This window comes from Gorilla gorilla, chromosome 19 (genome assembly GCF_029281585.2).
Source record: "Gorilla gorilla gorilla isolate KB3781 chromosome 19, NHGRI_mGorGor1-v2.1_pri, whole genome shotgun sequence".
Lineage (NCBI taxonomy): Eukaryota > Metazoa > Chordata > Mammalia > Primates > Hominidae > Gorilla > Gorilla gorilla.
Genome location: NC_073243.2, coordinates 53,093,501 through 53,110,993, shown reverse-complemented (window position 1 = coordinate 53,110,993; position 17,493 = coordinate 53,093,501). Strand labels below are relative to the sequence as shown.

Below are 17,493 nucleotides of genomic sequence, written 5' to 3'. Positions count from 1 at the left end.
AGCAAGACTCTGTCTCAAAAACAAAACTTCAGTTTTCCTTTGGGAACCACCCCTTCCTCATTCTCTGACAATGCAGTTCAGGTAGAGCTAACATTGCCCCACTCACTAATCACAGCCTCTCCCCACTGACTTCATTGAAGGTCACATGACCTAGCCCTGGCTAATGAAAGTACTACTTCCCTAGGACCACAGTGATTGGTTCAAGAAAGTTTCATGTGACTCAAGCCAGGCCAATGAGAAAGATGCAGAGATTTTCCTGGCACCATTAAGAATGAGATGTTCTTCTTCAATTGAGCAGCAAAGCTAATAGAATGTACTTGGAGCTGCTGGTGGCCGTGACACAAGGAGAGTATACCTGAGGATGAAGCTAACAGAGAAAAGGAGAGGCAAGAAATACAGATCCCCGCAGATATTAATTAAATACATGCACCCAGGTTCATATCAGCAACTGATAAATATTTTGGTTATATGAGCCAGTTAATTCGCCTCTTTCTGCTTAAGCCAGTTTGACTGATTGTTTGGTTGGTTGATTGATTTTTTTTTTTATCACTTGCAGTTAAAAGAGAAAAGCATCCCGACTGAGAGATTTATTTTTTATCTTTTTTTTTTTTTTTTGAGGTAGACTTTTGCTCTTGTTGCCCAGGCTGGAGTGCAGTGGCACAATCTCGGCTCACTGCAAGCTCTGCCTCCCCGATTCAAGCGATTCTCATGCCTTAGCCTCCTGAGTAGATGGAACTACAGGCACATGCCACCATGCCTGGCTAATTTTGTATTTTTAGTAGAGATGGGGTTTTACCATGTTGGCCAGGCTGGTCTCGAACTGCTGACCTCAGGTGATCCACCAGCCTCGGTTTCCCAAAGTGCTGGGATTACAGGCATGAGCCACCATGCCCGGCCTGACTGAGAGATTTATCTGCACAGTCAGGGAAGGCTTCCATGAAGAACTAAGGTGATCTGAATTCTGAAAGATAAGTAGCAGTTAATTTGGCAAAGAGAGGAAGGAGGAGTGTTCCAGTCAAAGAGACTAGCAAGTGCTAGAGGTTTGTATGAAGAAGGAGCATGATGATTGAGAGGGATGGAGAGAAGGCCAGTGTGAGTGGACAGGGCTGATGTAGTACAAGATGAAAATGGAAAGACAGCTTCCTGTCTTTAGCATAGTAAACTGTGCTAAGGATTCTGATCTTTGGATTTAGAGCCAGAGGACACATTTAAGGGCTTTTAAGTATGATGGATAAGGTAGTGGTGATACTACCAGACTTGTATACAGGTTGTTTTTTCCTTTAATGAGACAGGGTCTCACAATGTTACTCAGGCTAGACTGCAGTGGCTATCCAGAGGCATAATCACAGTGCACTCTAGCCTTGAACTCCTGACCTCAAAGATCCTCTTGTCTCAGCCTCCCTAGTAGCTGGGACTACAGGTGCACTGCACTGTGCCCAGCATCTACATACAGGGTTTTTTTTTTTTTAATTCGCAGGCTGTTATATGAATAGATTGAAGGTTATCAAGAGTGGATAAAAGAGAGGAAGTATATAGCCCCATCTATGCCAAAAGATGCATCTTGAATCTAATCAAGATAATAAATCTAACTACCAGTTTATAGGAAATATGGGAGCCAGAGGAACATGTTAAACAATGCCACAAAGATACAATCAGCCAAATCCAGGATACAAGATATTAAATGGGATGAATGAACTGGTTTCTGCAAAAACTAAATGAGATTAAGAATTTTAGGCCAGGTGCAGTGGCCCATGCCTATAATCCCAGCACTTTGGGAGGCTGAGGCGGGTGGATCACGAGGTCAGGAGTTTGAGAACAGCCTGGCCAACATGGTGAAATCCCATCTCCACTAAAAATACAAAAATTAGCTGGGTGTGGTGGCGGGCACCTGTAATCCCAGCTACTCAGGAGGCTGAGGCAGAAAAATTGCTTGAACCCGGGAGGCAGAGGTTGCAGGGAGCCAAGATCGCACCACTGCACTTCAGCCTGGGTGACAGAGCAAGACTCCATCTCAAAAAAAAAAAAAAAAAAAAAAAAAAAGAAGAAGAAGACGAAGACGAAGAAGAAGAATTTTAGAGCAGGGCCCTCTAGCATGCACTTGTAGTCCCTTCTACTTGGGAAGCTGAGGCAGGAGGTTTGAGCCCAGAAGTTTGAGACCATCCTGCACAACATAGTAAGATCTATCCAGTTTGGTGGGTGGAGAATAAAAATAATTTTTTTGTAAGGGATGTGGTCTTGCTAGGTCATCTAGGCTAGTCTCAAATTCTTGGCTTCAAGTGATCGTCTAGCTTTGGCTTCCCAAAGTGCTGGGATTACAGAAATATGCCACTGCACCTAGCCAGAAGAAGAATGTTTAAAAAGGAAGTGATTGGATATTATTTGGATCCTGATGTAAACAAACTGCAAAAGACATTTTGACACAATCAGGCAAATGTGAACATCTGTTGGGTATAAGGTGATATTAAGAAATAATTGGAGGCCAGGCGTGGTGGCTCATACCTGTAATCCCAGCACTTTGGGAGGCCGAAGCGGGTGGATCACCTGAGATGAGGAGTTCGAGACCAGCCTGATTAACATGGAGAAACCCAGTCTCTACTAAAAATACAAAATTAGCCGGGCGTGGTGGCGCATGCCTGTAATCCCAGCTACTCGAGAGGCTGAGACAAGAGAATCACTTGAACCCAGGAAGCAGAGGTTGTGGTGAGCCGAGATCGCGCCATTGCATTCCAGCCTGGGCAGCGGAGCAAGACTCTGTCAAAAAAAAAAGAAAGAGAGAGAGAGAGAGAGAAGGAAGGAAGGAAGGAAGGAAGGGAGGGAGGAAGGAAGGAAGGAAGGAAGGAAGGAAAGAAAACGAAAGAAAGAAAGAAAAAGAAAGAAAGAAAGAAAGAAAAGAAAAAGAATTGGGGCTGGGAGCGGTGGTTCATGCCTGGTGACAGAAAGAGACTCCATCTCAAAAAAAAAAAAAAAAAAAGAAAAGAAAAAGAAATAATGGGCTGGTGCAGTGTCTCATGCCTGTAATCCCAGCACTTTGGGAGGCTGAGACAGGTGGATCAGCTGAGGTCAGGAGTTCAAGACCAGCCTGGCCAACAAGGCGAAACCCTGTCTCTACTAAAAGCACAAAAATTAGCTGGGCGCAGAGGTGGGCACCTGTAATCCCAGCTACTCAGGAGGCTGAGACAGGAGAATTGCTTGAACCCGGGAGGCGGAGGTTGCAGTGAGCTGAGATTGTGTCACTGCACTCCAGCCTTGGTGACAGAACGAGACTCCGTCTCAAAAACAATAATAATAACAATTGAGATGAGGCAGACTAAAATGCTTAGCACAAAGACTCAGCATTAATTCACTGGACAAATATTTTTTGACTAGCCACTGTGTTTCAGGTACTGTGCCAGATGGTAGGAAAAACCTGGTTTCTAGTGTCTCTGGAAAGAAAAAATTAGCCGGGCATGGTGGCATGTGCCTGTAATCCCAGCTACTTGGGAGGCTGAGGCAGGAGAATCGCTTGAACCCAGGAGGTGGAGGTTGCAGTGAGCCACGATCGCACCACTGCACTCTAGCCTGGCGACAGAGGGAGATTCTGTCTCAAAGGAAAAAAAGAAAGAAAGAAAAAAAGAAAAGAAATATTTGGGCTAGGCGTGGTGACTCACGCCTGTAATCCCAGCACTTTGGGAGGCCGAGGCAGATGGATCACCTGAGGTTAGGAGTTTGAGACCAGCCTGGCCAGGTGAAACCCTGTCTCTACTAAAAGTACAAAAATTAGCTGGGCACAGTGGTGGACACCTGTAATCCCAGCTACTCAGGAGGCTGAGGCAGGAAAATTGCTTGAACCTGGGAGGCAGAGGTTGCAGTCAGCCGAGATTGCGCCACTACACTCCAGCCTGGGTGACAGAACGAGACTCTGTCTCAAAAATAACAATAATAATAATAATGATTGTTCTCTTAGGTGTGGTAATAGCACTGGAATTTGTTGTTTTTTTTTTTAAAAAAAAAAACACTGACTTTATATGTTAGTTATATACACACTGAAGAATTTACAGGTAAAATGACATGACATTTGAGATTTGGTTTAAAATAATTTAGAGAAAAGGAAAAAGAAAGGTAGAATAGCTGGCAAAATGTCAACAATTGGCTGGGCGCAGTGATTCATGCCTGTAAACCTAGCACTTTAGGAGGCCAAGGTGGGAAGATTGCTTGAGCCCAGCAGCTCAAGGCTGCAGTGAGCTGTGATCATGCCACTGCATTCCAGCCTTGGCAACAGAGCAAGACCCTGTCTGAAAAAAAAAAAAAAAAGTTAGCAATTGGCTGGGTGTGGTGGCTCATGCCTGTAATACCAGCACTTTGGGAGGCCAAGGTGGGTGGATCACCTAAGGCCAGGAGTTCAGGACCAGCCTGACCAATATGATGAAACCCCATCTCTACTAAAAATACAAAAATTAGCCAGGCATGGTGGTGTGTGCCTGTAGTTCCAGCTACTGGGGAGGCTGAGACAGGAGAATTGCTTGAACCTGGGAGGCAGAGGTTGCAGTGAGCCAAGATCATGCCACTGCACTCCAGCTGGGGCAACAGAGGAGACTCCATCTCAAAAAAAAAAACAACTTTAACAATTATCAAAGCAGGGTAATTAGGTGTAGGGAGAAAGTTATTATATTATTGTGTTTCTACTTTGGTATGTGTATATTTGAATTTTTTCATTATAAAAAGAATTTTTAATAAATTATTAAAACATAAATAAAATTTGGGATTAATGCTAACTGAATTTTAATAACTGAAGGTAGAGCTGTGAAATCTACCCAAGATATTGAGGGAAAAAAAAGCAAGTTTCACCCCCACCGCCATCACCCACAACCGACAACAAAAAAGCAATAGAGAAGAATAAAACCATTTTAATGTTATGCCCTTCCGTCCACCCTCTTCCCCCTCAAAAAAAAGTGGATGCAGAAAAACAAATTGGAATGTTATCCAGTCATCTAGTCCAAGGACAGCTTGGGAGGGGGAAATGGCAGTGGAAATGGATTAAAAAGTGTATGTGTTTAGGGGCCAGGCGCGGTGGCTCATGCCTGTAATGCCAGCACTTTGGGAGGCTGAGGCAGGTCGATTACTTGAGTCCAGGAGTTTGAGATGACTCTGGGCAACATAGGGAGACCCTCATCTTTAAAATAATAATAATAAAATAAATAAATAAAAAGAAAAAGCGTATGGGTTTTTTCACAAAGGTACTATTTAATGTTGTAGATGTAGGGATCCCACAGGGATGCTACAGTGATCCACTGCTGGTAGCAGCCTGGATTTTAGCTCCCACAAGTGTAAAGATTTGAAGGGAGGGAGAATTAACTAAAACCCAGAGGGAAGAGTCATGTGGACTTGGCCTCCTGTAGAAGGGAAGTGGCTTTCAGTTGGGACACAGTCAGCTCCAGGCAACCTGACAGAGAGGGAGCCAAGGGAATCAATACCCTGACCTCACGTTCCTCCCTCTGACCTCTGCAGAGATAATCAGTGGGTGAACCTCAGTGGAAGGCAGGGCGCAGCAGCCTTTGATACAGTCCTTACAGGCCTGCCTCCTGGGGCCTTGAGCAGGGCACAGCAGGGTGGAGAGTGGACTGGGAGGGGCAAACACAAGCTATCCAGGACAGGCTTCACAGTTTTTGCATGACCTGTGTTAAGAGGTTCCTTGTGATCTTAACACTGCCTACCCGTCTCAGTTCCTGTCTGCCTACTCCCCCTGTAAAGTGGAGGCATAGAGGATAATAGTGTCTAATCCATCACATGAGGATGAAATGAGTTAACCTGTATAAAGCATTCAACTTCATATGTCAAGTGTTTTACAACAGCTAGCACTCAAAAATATTATGAAGAAGACTTTCTGGACATGGTTTCCTCTTTTTGCTTTTTCCTACTTTATTTTCTTTTTTTAATTGATGCATAATACAAATACATAGTTTCAAAGTACATGTGATAATTTAATACATTCATATAGTTTGTAAATATCAAAGCAGTGTACTTGGAATATCCATTACCTTAAATATTTGTCTTTATGCTGGAATCATTTTATTTACTTATTTATTTGGAGACAGGGTCTTGCTCTGTCACTCAGGCTAGAATGCAGTGGTGCAGTCATAGCTCACTGTAACCTGGGCTCAAGCAACCCTCCTGCCTCAGCCTCCTGAGTAGCTAGAACTACAGTCATGTGCCACCACATCCTGCCTAGGCTAGAACCATTTTACTTTTTCTCTCCTAGCTATTTTGAAATGTACAATAAATTATTGTAAAGTAGTCACCCTACTGACCCAACTTACTAGATCTTATATAATTCCGTCTTTGTGAACATTTTTTCTTTCCAGGGACACTAGAAACCAGGTTTTTCCTACCACCTGGCACAGTACCTGAAACATAGTGGGTAGTCTATAAATATTTGTCCAGCGAATTAATGCTGAGTCTTTGTGCAAAGCATTTTAGTCCGCCTCATCTCAATTGTTACAGCAACCTTATAAGGTAAGTATCATTCTGTTTTAGAGATGAGGGTAGTAGAGGCTCAGCAGGACTCAATGACTTGTCCAGAGCAGACCAGGATTCAAAGTCAGGCCGATCTTACTCTAAAACTTGTGCTCTTTGCCCTGTGCCAGAGGCTTCAGGCAGTGAGGGCTTTCTGCAAAGGTGACCACTGGCCACCGAAGTGTCACCCTGACACTTCACTGTGACTCCCAAAGGGTGGGTCTCCATTCAACAGGAGCCAGATGACCATGTAGTCTGTATCTGACAATAGGCTCTTGGGGCGTAGACCTCTGAATCATCTTTGTGTCCCTATAAGATACCTTTTTACTGGGTGCTAACTAATGTCCATTGACTTAAATAATATAATAAAAGATAGACTATCTTCTTTTGCTCTTGTCAATGCTGCTTCCAATGCACTGTGGCCGTTCCTGGCATTGAGGGTAGGGGTGGTTTGTGGGCACAAAGCCCAACCTTTAATTCCTAGTGTAGAGGATCAGGCCTAACATTTATTAAGCAATTGTATTGTCAGGCATTGTTCCAGATGCTTAACATGTAATATCACCATGACAAATCTATGGGGTAAGAATTATCATTAATCCTATTTTATGCTTGAGAAAACTGAAGTTCAGAATAGTTAAGTGAACTTTTTCAAGGACACACAGCTAGAAAGCAAGTAAGGATTTTGAATCCAAGCATCTGATCCAGGATCTGTGCTCTTGACTTTTCAATGAACCACACTTACCTTTCTTGTCCTCTCCCCTCCTCTTCTGTACCTCTGCAGCCTCCCGTCCTAACCTGCAAAACTTCCCTGCTTGCTGGCAGCCTAAGGGGTCACCTTCCAGTTCTCTTGAATGTTACTGCTCACAGTCAAAAGCAAACAAAATGAAAGTGTCAGCCAGTATCTTGGTTGTCCACCTGCTTGATACAGATGTGCCTCACTGTCTTATTTTTATCAAGCACATTTAGGGATTCACTTCAGCTTTTTGTTTCTCCCTCATGGAAGATGTTTGGTCTGGATGCTTCTAGTAACAAACAGAAACCCAAACCTTCATGGCAAAGAGCTGCTGAAGAAAACTGAGGTGAGGGCCAGGCGCGGTGGCTCATGCCTGTAGTCCCAGCACTTTCGGGAGGCCAAGGTAGGCGGATCACGAGGTCAGTTCAAGACCAGCCTGGCCAACATGGTGAAACCCCATCTCTACTAAAGATACAACAAATTAGCCGGGCATGGTGGCGTACACCTGTAATCCTAGCTACTCAGGAGGCTGAAGCAGGAGAATCTCTTGAACCCGGGAGGCGGAGGTTGCAGTGAGCCAAGATCATGCCATTGCACTCCAGCCTGGGTGACAGGGCGAGACTCCGTCTCAAAAAAAAAAAAAAAAAAAAAAGAAAGTAAATTGAGGTGAGAGCAAACAGCACAAAAACGAGACCAGTCTTCAAATCTTTGCTGGCACAAAGTTAATTTATTGAAATAATGGCTAGCACACCAAATTATGTATGTATTTATTTATTTATTTACTTACTTACTTACTGAGACAGGGTCTTGCTATGTTGCCCATACTGGCCTCAACCTTCTGGGCTTAAGTGATCCTCCCACCTTAGCCTCCCGAATAGCTGGAACTATAGGCGTGTGCCAGCATGCCTGGCTCACCAGGTTATTTAATGTAGCTGAAATAGTAATAAACTTCTTTTTAAATTAATAACATTAATTTGTGTTCTGTTACAATTCAGTAATTACAACCTATTTTCCCACCCTATGCAATCATTTTTTTTCCCTTTTATTCCTTCATGGAATTTATATTACAAAATAAACATAATTAACATGGATTTGACACATACCTTCTGTTGTCTGTATGAACAGCCGTAAATGTACAAGAAAATACTAATTAATTGATATGAAACCCTTTCTGGGTTGGGTTTCCCAGAAATGGGCTCTGACAGAAGTTAACATGCAAGGCCTTTATTAGGCATTGCTCTTAGGATCAACACACGAGGAAGGAGGGGAGGAAGCAGGACTAGGAAGAAGTCTAGCTCCCATGCTGGCCCAGCAAAGACCTCAGGACCACAAAGGGTTGTCCTTCAGGTTGATGGCTCTTCAGAATTGCTCAGAGTTGGGGATAGGAAGCCAAGCCTTTATACTCCCACAGGCCAGCCCTGAAAGGACAGGTGATCTTAGATCAATCAGACAATGTTCTTCAAGTCCAGGGGATCACCAAAGACAGCTGAGTGCTGTCTTCCTGCAGCATTCCTGGGAGGTAGGGGAATAAGTCTTTCATTCCTACTAGGGGATCTAGGTGGTGCGTGACATAGTCCACCACAGAAACAAGTTAATTGTAACTCATTTTGTTTCCAAACTCTAAGAAAAGTTATACCACTGCATCTCCTAAGCCACAGCATGTTTCATCATTTCAGTCAAGGCATCAGTCATTTTCTCAGCCGATCTTGAATTATCCTGAGACTATGGCAGAAGCAAAGGTCATAGATGAGGCTCATCCCTAAGCTGAAAGGAAGCTGGCAGTGGGTGCTCCTGTCCACAGATCAGAACCCAAGGATACCAAGGGCCAGCTGAGGGTTTGGGTATCAATGGGGGTTTCGGGAACCAATCGCCCACAGATCCAAAGGGATGACTGTGTTTACAACTAAGTGTCGTGCAAGGCTGCTGCACAAAGAGCAACAGAACAGGCAAGGCAAATTGCGTCTGAAGAAGAGAAGTGAAGAAGGTCCTATTTGCTAGGGTCCCCACAACAAAGTACCATAGACTGGGCCATTTAAACAACAGAATTCTTGAGGCCACGCCTGAGATCAAGATGTTGGCAGGATCTGTTTCTTCTGAGGCCTCTCTCCTGGACTGTAGATGGCCATCTTCTCCCAGGGTCTTTCCATGGTCTTCTTTCTATATCTGTCTGTGTCCAGATCTCCTCTTCTTCTAAAGACACCAGTCATATTGGATTAGGGCCCACCCTCATGACCTCATTTTAACTTAATTACCACTTTCAATTTCCTATCCATCTCCACATAGAGTCGCATTCTGAGGTACTGGGGTTTAGAACTTCAACACATGAATTGTGTTGAAGGGAATACAATTCAGCCCACAGAAGGGGCTTTGAATTGGGTTTCTTCAAAAGGTGATTCAGTTTTGACAGGCAGAAATGAGAGTGCAGAAGGGCATTCCCAAGGAGGGAAGAGGAAGCAAGCCCTGAGAGGAATGCGAGGGTACAGATAGGAATAGATTACGTTCTGCCCCTGGGAGCTCTGTCATGAAAGAATGCAGAGTGACTAAGTCCAGTTGGGCTGTGGGTGGACTGTAGTGGAGAAGAAGGTGTAAGGTAGGACACAGGCCTGATAATGGAGGTGTTAGATGCCTTTGTGTAACAGTCCATAAAGTCGCGCCTAAAAGATATGTCACAATCTATGATTTCCTATAAATAAATTTAATTTCTTCTTCAAGTCCTATCCTCCTGCATTGATAGAAAATGAACCTCAGGCTGGGTGCAGTGGCTTATGCCTTGTAATCCCAGCACTTTGGGAGGCCAAGGCAGGCAGATCACCTGAGGCCAGGTGTTTGAGACCACCCTGGCTAACATGGCGAAACCCTGTCTCTACGAAAAATACAAAAATTAGTAGCCGGGTTTTGGTGATGCATGCCTATAGTAGTCCCAGCTACTTGGGAGGCTGAGGCACAAGAATTGCTTGAACCCAGGAGGCAGAGGTTGCAGTGAGCCAAGATCGTGCCATTGCACTCCAGCCTGGGCAACAGAAAAAAAAAAGTCTCCAAAAAAAAAGAACCTCAGTCATTGTTTAGGCCCCACCTAGGGATGTGCCATCAAAGGAAACTCACAGAGTCAGAGGAGCAGGGATGGGGTAGGGTCCTCTGGTCATTGACCATCTCTGCACACAGGCTACAGTGGAGTCAGCCCTTGTTCCTGTCTGTATAGCTCCTTCCAGTCTCGTGGCGCTGTACAGTCATGTCACACTCAGGCTACCAAGTTTTTTTTTTTTTTTTTGTCTGTTTGTTTGTTTTTGAGATGAGGTCTCACTCTATCATTCAGGCTGGAGTGCAGTGACACAAAATCGGCTCACTGCAACCTCTGCCTCCTGGGCTCATGGGAACCTCCTGCCTCAGCCTCCTGACTACAGGTGCATGCCACCATGTCCAGATAATTATTGCATTTTTTGTAGAGATGGAGTTTCACCATGTTGCTCAGGCCGGTCTTGAATCTTGGACTCAAGCAATCTACCCGCTTTGGCCCCACAAAGTGCTAGGATTACAGACGTGAGCCACCGCGCCTGGCCTGAATTCAGTTTTAGATGATTCCAATTTTGTTGGCAGTAACGAGTCCCAGTACTCAGGGGCCAGTCCAGTATATGCCTTCTTGCCTCCATTAGGCTTTCCTCCATCAGGGTATGCACCATGTCAATATCATACAGTTTTTCTCGAAGACTGCCTGTTCTGAGGCTTGTTGGCCTTGGCATCTACAGTAAAAACCAATGTGTTGTTTTCTCCACCTTCTTTGAGGTCAAGGGGAACTTAATGATGGCACTATGGTTTCACTTGTTCCTCCTGAAAACACATTTTCTAGGGCCCTTTGGAGTCTCAGTGTGCTACACCCCTGGAGGGTGACTCATGGGCCTTCCTCAGGAGGCTGTGGCTGCCTTGTAGTGTGGCTTTCTTGGCCTACAAAGCCTTTGTTCTTGCCCTGATATTGTGATGGGCAGGAGGCTCCTCCTTTCCTTTGACATCATCTTTGTATAAAGGTCTTAACTCATTTAACTCACATTTATGATGCATGAAAGATCCTTGCCATGTTCATAAGAAATTTTCAGTGGGACTGGGTGCAGTCTGACGCTGTAATCCTAACACTTTTTTGGGAGGCTGAGGAGGGAGGATTACATGAGGCCAGGAGTTTGAGACTGACATAGTGAGACCTTGTCTCTAAAAAAAATTTTTTTTTTTAATTTGCTGGGTGTTGATGTGTCCCTGTAGTCCCAGCTACTCAGGAGGCTGAGGTGGGAGGATCCCTTGAGCCCAGGCGTTAGAGGCTGCAGTGAGCTATGATCATGCCACTGCACTCCTGCCTGGGCAACAGAGCAAGACCTTGTCTCAAAAAACAAAACAAAAAGAAATATGCAGTGAGACAGAGAGATGCTACCTGAGGAAAGGACACATAAAATTGCAGAACTTTGCTGTATTCACCACAATCCAGAGTTGAGTCTTCAGGTCCAAAAACTCCACCTTTCTTCATTGTCCATGAAATGTACAAAAGTGTCCATGAAATGTACACTAGCCACAAAAAGGATCTGTACAGTGCAGATAGGCACGCCTGTCTTTCATAGATGATTGTATCTTTCTTTCATAGCTAGGTGTACTGTCTTTTTATAACTTGATAACAATAGATATTAAAACCAGTATCCAAGGTGTTAATTTACAATGAGAAATATAACTGCCAAATAGGCAGAGCATGGTGAATCACACCTGTAATCCCAGCACTTTGGGAGGCCTAGGCAGGCAGATTACCTGAGGTCAGGAGTTTGAGACCAGCCTGGCCAACATGGTGAAACCCTGTCTCTACTGAAAATACAGAAATTATCTGGGTGTGGTGGCGAGCACCTGTAGTCCCAGCTACTTAGGAGGCTGAGGCAGGAGAATCGCTTGAACCCAGGAGAAGGAGGTTGCAGTGAGCCAAGATTGCGCCACTGCACTCCAGCCTGGGTGACAGAATGAGACTCCATCTCAAAAAATAAAAAAATTTTAAAAAAGAAAGAAATATAACTGCCAAATGGAGAAGTCATTAATATTGTCTGGTCAGAGTATTCTGTATCTTGAAAAAATATGTACTTGGGTAAAATCAGAAGTTAACTAAATGTGGAATTAGAACAAACAAAATTAGATGGTTTTATTATTTTTTAATTGTTTTTTATTAAATTAGGCAGCCCTCAGAACCAGGACAGGTTCAGAGAGCTCCCTCAATGGCTTTAATATCTATTGTCATCAAGTTATAAAAAGACAGTGCACCTAGCTATGAAAGAAAGATACACTCATCTATGAAAGACAGGCGTGCCTATCTGCACTGTACAGATCCTTTCCGCGGCTAGTGTACTGCTCAGATATGGAGTCATCATGGTACCAACTTGGTTTGTTTTCTTTTTCTTTTCTTTTCTTTCTTTCTTTCTTTTTTTTTTTCTTTGAGACTGGGTCTCTGTCACCGAGGCTGGAGTGCAACATCATGATCATGGCTCACTGCAACCTCAAACTCCCTGACTCAAGCCATCCTCCCACCTCAGCCTCCCAAGTCACTAGGACTACAGGCACACATTACTACACCTGGCTAATTTTTTTTAATTAAAAATTAAAATATTTCAAAAAAAATTTTAAAGAGCAATCAAGGTGGGAGCAATCAAGCTTCCCAAGGTGCTGGGATTAGAGGTGTGAGCCACTGTGCCTGGCCCCTACTTTAGTATTTAGGGAAGCAAAGATGTCCACATCCTAATCCCCAAAACCTATGAATATGTTAGGTTCTGTGTCTGGGGTGTTTTTTAACACCAAGCAATTCTCCAACATCAGCTGGATGTCAAACATTTCAATTAATTCAGACACAAACTACCTAGAGTTAGCTTGCTTCAAACTTAAGGGTTCAGTCCCACAAGACTGTCCCCACTTCAGACTGCACTTGCAAGTCTGATGCCATATGCATAGTTCTGGCTGATATAACTCAGGGGTTCCCATGACTCCTTCTTTAGGTCTGATCTTAGTAATTTGCTAGAATGGCTCACAGAACTCAGAAAAACCTTTCCTACTTTTACTGGTTTATTATAAAGCACACAACTCAGGAAGAGTCAGATGGAAGAGGTGCATAGGGCACGGTATTGGGCAGGGGTTGGTATGGAGCTTCCAAACCCTCTCCAGTAGTATGACCCTCCCAGTAAGTCAATGTGTTCATCAACTTGGAAGCTCTTTGAATCTTGTTGTTCAAGAGTTTATATAAAGCTCAATCCTCAATCCCCCTTTCCCTCCCAGAAGGTTGGTGAATAGAGCTGAAACTTCCAATCCTCTAAACACTTGTTTTTTCTGGTGACCAGCCCCCATCTAGGCCCCACATCAACTCACCTCATTAGCATAAACTCAGGTGTGATCAAAGGGAGCTCATATGGAAATTGCGCCACTGAACTCTCCAGCCTGGGTGACAGAGTGAGATCAAAAAAAAAAAAAAACCAGAAAGGGGATGGAGGCTCACAGTTATTGCTGCAGGGCTTTCACCCTGCCTGGACCAGGTGCCATTTAAAAGCGCACCCTTGGCTGGGCGCAATGGCTTATGCCTGTAATCCCAATGCTCTGGGAGGCCAAGGCAGGCAGATCACCTGAGGTCAGGAGTTTGAGACCAGCCTGGCCAACATGGCAAAACCCCGTTTCTACTAAAAATACGAAAATTAGCTGGGCATGGTGGCATGCACCTGTAATCCCAGCTACTTGGGAGGCTGAGACAGGAGAATCACTTGAGCCCAGGAGGCAGAGGTTGCAGTGAGCCAAGATCACACCACTGCACTGCAGCCTGGGCGAGAGAGCAAGACTCTGTCTCAAAAAAAAAAAAAAAAAAAGTGCACCCTACACTCCCCCTGCTTGTTGGGCTCACCAAGAAGTGCCTGGGCTCCATGCAGCAAAAAATACCATGTATGTTTGTGATGGAGGTGAAAGAGGAGCCTTCTGCCAAAAGGGAGCAGCAGATTAGCCATACCTGTGGGCTCAACTAAATAGAAAACCCAACAAACAAGCCAAAAAAGATTTTAAATTTTTCTACATTCAAAAGAAAACACAAAAGGATTTTTTGGGAACCTTGAGGAGGACTTCAAACAGGCTCCAGAGTGCTGGATACCAGCAAAGGAAATAGAACAATTAAATGGGAATTCAGCGCCTGATGAAAATGGACACATTCTTGGTTGAGTACCAGGAGAAAAAAACAACAAACAGTACTGCTGGCATTCCTCTGTAGTTCATTATGAATTTGAAATTGCCCTGGTACTAAAGCATCATCCTGATGAACCTGGGCTTTTGGAAATTAGTGTAGTGCCACTAATTTTAGAACAAACACTGGAGCTTATAGGAACAAATATCAACGGAAACCCATGTGGGTTAGGAGGCAAGAAGCATCCATTACATCTTCTTATACCACATGGAGCATTCCAAATAAGAAATCTACCCATGGCTGGGCACGGTGGTTCAAGCCTGTAATCCCAGCACTTTGGGAGGCCGAGGTGGGCGGATCATGAGGTCAGGAGATCGAGACCATCCTGGCTAACACGGTGAAACCTCGTCTCTACTAAAAATACAAAAATTAGCCGGGCATTGTGGCAGGTGCCTGTAGTCCCAGCTACTCGGGAGGCTGAGGCAGGAGAATGGCGTGAACCCCGGAGGCAGAACTTGCAGTGAGCCGAGATTGTGCCACTGCACTCCAGCCTGGGCAACAGAGCGAGACTCTGTCTCAAAAAAAAAACAAAAACAAAAGAAATCTACCCGTCTGGGGCCGGGCGTGGTGGCTCACATCTGTAATCTCAGCACTTTGGGAGGCTGAGGCGGGTGGATCACGAGGTCAGGAGTTCGAGATCGGACTAGCCAACATGGTGAAACACCTTCCCTACTAAAAATACAAAAATTACCCTGGCGTGGTGGTGGGCACCTGTAGTCCCAGCTACTCGAGAGGCTGAGGCAGGAGAATCACTTGAACCTGGAAGGCAGAGGCTGTAGTGAGCCGAGATCGTGCCACTGCACTCTAGCCTGAGACAGTGAAACTCTATCTCAACAAAAAAAAAAAAAAAAAAGAAAGAAAGAAAAGAAAGAAATCTACCTGTTTGGAAATACAATGGTCTCTTGTCCTGCTTTGAAGTTTGCAAAGAGGGTAAAATTGAAGGAATAGTACTGCATTGCAGTGATGGTTGTTAGATTAAGGTCCATCACCATCGTCTTGGTTAATGTTGGCCTATCCCAGATACTTACATTAACTCAAAACCAGTTATAGGTCAGGCATGATGGCTCGTGCCTATAATCCCAGCACATTGGGAGGCCGAGGTGGTCGGATCACTTCAGGTCAGGAGTTTGAGACCAGCCTGGCCAACATGGTGAAACACTATCTCTACTAAACCAAAAATTAGCCAGGCATAGTGGCAAGTGCCTGTAATACCAGCCACTTAGGAGGCTGAGGCACAAGAATCCCTTTAACCCCGGCAGAGGTTGCAGTGAACCAAGATTGTGCTACTGCACTCTAGCCTGGGTGACAGAGTGAGACTCTGTCTCAAAAACAACAACAACAACAAAAAAAATCAAGCTCCAGTTATTATCAACATGAACCTGAACAAATGTGATTCTGCCTTTGATATTAAGTGTTTGTTTAATCATTTTTCAAAAATAGATAGAAATAGAGTAGACTGAAATATATATTTGATGTATAAAATGCAAATAAAATTAAGATTAGTTTTATTGTTGTTACTTTCTAAAAAACAAAAAAACAAATGGGGCTCATAATGAATAACAAAAGAAACTCCTATCACTCAGGAAATGCCAGGTGTTTCAGGAGCTCCATGACAGAAACTATGGACAAATATATTCTTATTATATCACACTGTGAAAAGGGGGACTTAAATATAGCAGATAGTGTTAAGGTTGCTAATCAGCTGACCTTAAAAGAGGTTTTCCTGGATTATCTGGGGGGATCCAAAGTAATCACAGGATTCTTAAATGTGGAAGAAAGAAGTAGGAGTTTCACTGACAGTGTCATAGTGATATGGTGATGCAAGAAAAACGTATAAAGAATGGGGCTGCAAGCCAAGGAATGCAGGCAGCCTATAGAAGCTAGAAAAGGCAAGGAAATGGATTCTCCCTGGATCCTCCAGAGGGAATGCTGCACTACTGAACACCTTGATTTCAGCTGAGTGAGTCTCATTTTGGACTTCTGACCTCCAGAAGTGTAACATGATAAATCATTGTTGTTTCTTTTTTTTTTTTTTTTTTTTTGAGGCAGAGTTTTTCTCTGTCACCCAGGCTATAGTGCAGTGGCGTGATCTTGGCTGACTGCAAGCTCCACCTTCCAGGTTCATGCCGTTCTCCTGCCTCAGCCTCCCGAGTAGCTGGGACTACAGGCGCCTGCCACCACGCCCGGCTAATTTTTTGTATTTTTAGTAAAGATGGGGTTTCACCACGTTAGCCAGGATAGTCTCGATCTCCTGACCTCGTGATCCACCCACCTCAGCCTCCCAAAGTGCTGGGATTACAGGTGTGAGCCACCACGCCCAGCCTCATTCATTACATTTTGAATGTAACTAATTTCATTTCTCCTTAGCTTTAATTTGGGGAATACCTTGCTGTGATCCTCAAGCACATGTGATTTTCCCTTCACTAATCTTATTTTATCAGTTCTTTTTATTTTAGTTTAGTTTTTAACCACATGCTTTCACTTTGATTTTCCTGTCCTTAAAGAAAGACAGAGAGAAAATTTTCAAAGCCATACTCAAGTTTTACAATTTCAGTGATACCTACTTTGCTAAACTTATTACTTTTCTATCTTTTAAAATTATACACACAGTTGCTTCTTCTGGATGCAAAGTTAAATGCCACAATGGGAAACAGAGGCCATGAGCTAATAGAGCTGTGATGTGTTTGTGTGTTTTTTGTTTGTTTGTTTGTTTGTTTGTTTTTCAAGATGGAGTCTTGCTCTGTCACCAGGCTGGAGGCTAGTAGCTCGATCTCTGCTCACTGCAACCTCCACCTTCCGGGTTCAAGGGATTCCCCTGCCTTAGCCTCCCAAGTAGCTGAGACTACAGGCGCGCGCCAACATGCCCAGTTAATTTTTTTGTATTTTAGTAGAGATGGGGTTTCCCTGTGTTGGCCAGGATGGTCTCGATCTCCTGACCTTGTGATCTGCCCACCTCAGCCTCCCGAAATGCTGGGATTACAGGTGTGAGCCACTGCGTGTGATGTGCTTTGATTGTCATTTTTCCTTTGAAAAAATATTTCTGTGGTAT

At 44.1% G+C, this 17,493-nt stretch overlaps 1 pseudogene; it reads left to right on the top strand.

Moving 5' to 3' along the window:
• Positions 1-15,904, top strand: part of LOC109023800 (RNA ligase 1-like) — a 111,113-nt pseudogene extending 95,209 nt beyond the window's left edge.
• The last annotated feature ends 1,589 nt before the right edge of the window (positions 15,905-17,493 follow it).